This window comes from Arachis ipaensis, chromosome B2 (genome assembly GCF_059453495.1).
Source record: "Arachis ipaensis isolate K30076 ecotype BB chromosome B2, ASM5945349v1, whole genome shotgun sequence".
NCBI classification, from domain to species: Eukaryota; Viridiplantae; Streptophyta; class Magnoliopsida; order Fabales; family Fabaceae; genus Arachis; species Arachis ipaensis.
The window spans coordinates 32,638,140-32,643,992 of NC_142437.1; the positions used below are offsets into that span (position 1 = coordinate 32,638,140).

The following is a 5,853-nucleotide window of genomic DNA, read 5'->3' on the forward strand; positions in this document are numbered from 1 at the left end:
TATACTCTTTATGAGTTTCTGTAAGTTGTATGGATGTACGTTGTATATCAAAAGTATTTTTGGGAGCGGTATTGCGGTTTAAAGTTTCAAACAGGCTCATATTTTAGTATTAATTAGTATAAGTGTCGTCGTAATATCCGAGCTATCAGAGTTGCGTAGCCGGAAGCGTTGTCTTTGGTAGTCAGGGTGTTACATTATGGTATCAGAGAAGTTCTTCCTGTAGAGCCTGAGGAATGGACTGACTATGCTTCGGTTGCATGCTCTGAGCGTTTATCATGTATTAGGTCTTGTCGAAAGACGAGAATTAGAGCTTTATGCACATGACAGTCTATTGATTAACGCTGTTAGTCTTGCGTTGCATAATTCCTGATATTAAGTTTGGCCGGCTTAATACTAGTGAATTATGTATATGAAAGCACTGATGGGTTATCATAGATGATATACGAGTTTCGAGTAAAGCGAATCGCGGGCTTTGGGGGAATGTTAGAAACTTTTTCTCGAGGCTATTCAGTTGTGTGTCTTGAATTCTGTTCGAGTCGACCTGTTCTTTTATATCCTAACTTGAAGTTCTTGTTTGGTACTCCTCTTGAAAAGTAATTTGATGTTTCCACTCTATTCCTCTTTTCATATGCATTCTTGAATGATCTTAAGTGCATATGCTTGTTTAGAATCCTTGATGCATCTGTCTTCCTCTGTTTGAGTTCTTCTTGATTCAAGTATTCTTTGATATAGTCTTGAACTTGTCTTAATGTGCTGTGACTTTTAACTCTGGGTTCCGAGTTCATTCTTAGAGAACTTGTTGATTCAGTTTTCCTCTTATTTGACAGTGATTACAGCTAATTTTGGGATTTTTATAAAAATTGCTGTTGACTAGATATACACTTATCTATATGTGGAACTTTGAAGATTTCTTATACAGTTTAACAACTATTTATTTCTAATGCCTCGCCTGTACCTTTACTGGTTTATAGAACTGCACCTACTTAAAATACAAATTGACTTTCTAGTAACTTTACTATGGTTCCAATGCACATCTTCATTTGATTATGTATTTGGGTATTTTTTTTCAAAATTTTGAAAAGAAAGGATTTACCACTTTTGTCTCGGTTGAGTTTCGTTTGATAAACTTTACTTAATTCATTTTGATTTGAGTTTGATTGAGCATGCTACATGGTTTGTGCCATGGTTGTTCTTTTGAAAGTGTTGGACTCATAGCTTTCTTCCTATGAACGGACTAAATTCTCTATTAAATCTTCCATCTCCAACATGACCTTGTTTTTAACTGATCTTTTACATTTTGTGGATATTGCCATTGATCTTGGTTTTTCCTCTTGTGTGAATCTCACTCTTATGTGAGTCAGCTTGATTTGTTTCAATTTCGTGCATCGTTTATTCTCTCATTATCTTTACAAGAGTTTTTAGTCAAAAAAATTTATCCTTGAGAAATTACAAATGATTGAGTTGTCTTTTCTATGACTTTGTATTCTTTTGGATCAATTTAAAACTTGTTTGATGTTTCATGTCTAGTGGATCTTGTTTGAACTACTTTAATTTAAGATCCTTTCTTGCAAGGCTTGACTCCTTTTTAGTACATCTTAAACTTCTTGAATGTTCTTCTGAGATGGTGATTTCAAGAACACTTTTGGAGTCTTGTTTTGAACCTTTTTAAAGGAACTTTGAATTCTCTTTGAAGAAATATTAAACGGAATTTATTTTCTGTTGCTTGATTGAAATTGAAATCATTGTTCAATTTTGACGAAGTTAATTCAAAGTTGGCAAGCGCTATTTTAAATGAGGTTTTGGAAAGCTCCATTGTTTAGTGGAAATTGGTTCGTTTGTAATGCACCACTTATTTCCTTTACCAAATTGTAAGCGAATTTTTACTTCGGAGTTTCTTTTTTAAAAAGAGTTTAACTTCCTCTTTCGTACTTGTTATGAATATTATACACGCTTGTTTGAATACGAAATTTTGAGAATTTTGAACAAGCATTTGATTACTTCCGAGTTTTTATGAACTGCTTTTGGTTAAGTTGTGCATCTAATTATCTTTCTAAAATATTTGAGGAAATATTTTAGCTCTTAGCCAAAGTTATGTGCATTTGTTTTTGGAACTCTACAAAATCTACTTCAACATGAAATTGAATTAAAGCAAAGCCACGATTATGCTTTTATTTTTCTCTTGAAGGAGGCTTGTTGCTTAACTTTTCTTTTAAACTGCGAAGTTTTCGATTCTTTTAAGAACAATGTATTCGAAAGTATTTTAATTATGCTCGAGTTCTGTGAGCTTGACTTGGGTCTGAGATATTCTTTTCTTTAAACCTCTTACTTCTTCGACTCAGCTTGAAATTGCTCCGAACTAATGCGCTGATTCTCTTTCCTATTGATCCTATTGAATTTCCTTGATCCAAGGGTTATCTTTGAAGTTGTCAATTGAATTGTGTCTAGCAAACTTCATTGCTTGAGCATCCTTGTTTATTTGGAATTGGATACTCTGTCTCGAATCTATAAGTATGGTCCTTGACATTTGCCTCTCCTTTCTAAAGTTTTGTATCCTTCTGAGTAGACTCGAGAATTGTTTTGATATCACGTGCGACTTGTAGACGTAGTAACGCGATGCGTTAGTTCTTTAAGACGTGATATGTGTATACGGAAGTTGAAGCGGTAGGTGTGCAATGTTATGAATTTTGGGTGTTTCGTTCCTTGCGAACGGGCTTGCAGTTGTCTGGCCTATGATCGGATGTGAGGATTGTAAAGTGCTTAATGGGGTTGGAAAGTTGAAGCTTGGAGATTGAGATGAGATTAGTGTGTGGAGGTTAAGCACGTCGTTTTAACCCCATCATGTTTTATAACCTTCAATGCCTTGCCTTACTATCACATGTTTGAACCATGTCATCATTGCTTTGTGAACGCCCATCTTGATTTGCATCCTATTTGGTACCTCAAGTTTTTGTAAAGCTTTGAGATCATATGACCTTGTGCGTTGAGCCTATCTTGTAACGTTTGCTTTACAATCACACCCCTACCTTTGTATCCTTATGCATACGACCATCCAAGTATTTGAAAACCATATATATGTTTATATTTTGAGATACGTTTGCTTCTCCCTTAAATGTGTTCAAGGATGAACTGTTATGAAATTTCTTTCGTTTTGTATCAATTTTCGAGGACGAAAATTTTTATAAGGTGGGTGGGATGTAAGACCCATAACTTTTAAAAAGTCTTATCATGATCAAGTCTCAAATCATATAGTTATTTATAGCCTTAATTTCAAAAATCAGTTTATTAAAGATGATTAAGGCAAGTTTTGATTTATTGGATTTGAGATAAGTTATGATTATCATCCAATTTCACAATTATTGGATTATTTTCTATATTTGAATTATAAAGTTGATAGTTATGAAATAATAAGGATTTTATATGATTTGGATTAGATAAGTAATGTTTTAAATATTAATATTGCTATTTTAGAAAAATGAAGAAATTAAGTATATTATTTCTAATTATTTGATTTGGGCATTTTATTGAAAATAATTTGTGAGATTGGTGAGCAAATGGTATTTTCTATATATAATTAGTGTTGGATTTAACTTGGATTTCAATTACTATATTATTCCCAATTTTAAGTGAAATTACCAAAATGCCCTTAACCCTAAGTGTAAAAAAAATAATAATAAACCCTAATGCCCTATCCCTCAGCCGCCGAAACCCTAATCCTATTGCCTCTTCCAAAATCAGCGGCATTCATGAGATAGAACAGAGAGAGAAGTTGAGGAATCAGAGGGAACCGGGGAAGGGGAATCGGAGAAGAGGGACGGTGCTATGCCGGCGTGGTGAGTGACACGGAGGAGTGGGAGATGCGTCGCGGTTAGTGGGCCTCGCCGCCCGTGGCTGCTGTCATCCCCGACAATGGAGGAGCGAGAAGTGGGTGAACGCGAGGAGGGAGAGTGGGAGCTCGCGAGGGAGATGCCGCCGTCGGAACTGAGTTCGCCGTCGTCGTTGGAGCCCGTCGCCGCCAGCTTTGTCAGGTCTCTGCCACCGAATCCATCCTTCCCGCCGCCACTGGAAGCACGAACAGAGAAGAGTCGCCTTCGTCGGAACCACCGCTGCCACTGCCAGCTTCCACCTCCATCGTGGTTGACTATGGATGAGAGTGGAGGAAACTGCCTCTCTCTGCCGTTGAAATCCTCCGCCGCTGCTGCTTGCGTCTTGAGCTGCTGCATCAGCCACCGCGGCAGGTGTCGCTGTTGGAAAGGAGAGCTGCGCCTCTGTGTTTCTGGCAACCGGGAGTGGTTCTATGACTTCCGGGACCACCGCCGAAGCTCCGGGCTGAGCCTCTGCCGCCAGGAACGTCTCTGCTGCCACCGGGTCCCGCCGGCGGTAAGAATTTTAAGTTTGGTTACTGTTCTTTTGGATTTCGGAAAGAGTATTGACACTGCGTGGTTGTACAACTTCTATTATCAGAAATTCGGGCTGCCGCCGTTATTCAGAATTTATTAACGGAGCCGCTGCCGAGTCGTTTTGGAGTTGCGGCTGTTTCGTTTCGCTAATCTAGTGAGTATCTCTATTTCGAAAGCCTTGCGTTAGTACCTTGTTGTGCTTGGTTAATGAATATGGGTTTTGGTAACGTGGGGTCGAGTCCTAATTGTTATGTGTTGCGATTAGAGTTGGTGAGATTGTTGAGAATGCAAGTGGAGCCGAGTTGCTGGCTGCAGTTGGTTTTGGGTTGAGGCGAAGAGGACTCTGTGAGACTTTTGGACTATGGAATTGCGTTTTGAGGTAGGGGCGCTTTCCAAAAACTATATTTTGTGTATTGGAATTATTACATATGGATACTGGTGCGAGATATTGTGTATTTAGTGATTGTATCTGCCTTATGTATTATTTGATTGACTCGAATGACTATGGATGTTGGTTTGGTTGAATTGTTGTGCGGCTTTGTGAAATGTAATGTCTGAAGTTGATTCTTTAAAGATTTGAGATATGAGTTTAATCCGTTGAGGATTGGTTCGAATTGATTCAATTATTTTGATGATGTGAAAGATAGAATACTCTTGAAATTCAGCCTGGGTTGCTTAAATTGATTTGGTTTTGATAAATGATTTAATGTTGAACCGATTCTTTAAAGCTTTGGAAAGGAGTTGATTCAGTTGATATTGGTGTGATTTTGAAACGGTTTTCTTGAGATATGCCAATGAGGCGACTGTTGGATTTAGCTTGATTTTGAATTTATTTGGATTCTGGACTGTTGAAAAGGATTGTGGAACGGTTTAGTGGGGACCCGAACCGGGTGGCAAAGTCCAAGTTTTAGGGGAGGTGCTGCCGAAATTTCTATAAAATCCGAGTCTTTATTGAATGTTGTCTGGAAAAATGATGAGTTAAAGACTTCTACTATTTTACTTGAATTATCAAGAAAAGAATGATTCATGCTTTTGAAATGAATTATTAAAGAGGAAATTGTGATTCAGTCTTGCTTCTTAAGAAAGGCATTGTATCTCTTTCAGAAGAAAGTTATTTAGATGAGACTTGTGTTTTAAAGCTGTTTGGATGTGAAAAGGGTTTATGCCTTTGAATTTGACTTGGGGATTTTAATTAAAGAAGTTTCAATGACTTTGAAAGAACCTGAGTGTCTATTGACAAGTTTCATTTTGAAATGTTTTGAGAAAGGTTTTGAGTACTCTTTGAATTCTGAATTCTTGCAAGACTAAAACAATTTTTAACAGTTGAAACGTTTTAGAATTTGTCATGGGGGTTAAAGCTGGTTTTGCCTAAGTAAAGGAAACGGCTTTGAAGGAAGTAAATGATTACGTGACTCGGTTTGGCTTAGATCTTATTTTATCACTCAAATCGGAAAGC

General features: G+C 37.3%; 1 pseudogene; it reads left to right on the plus strand.

The window, feature by feature from the left end:
• Nucleotides 1–3,906: 3,906 nt before the first annotated feature.
• On the plus strand, nt 3,907–4,330 carry LOC148573515 (uncharacterized; annotated as a pseudogene).
• Nucleotides 4,331–5,853: the final 1,523 nt, after the last annotated feature.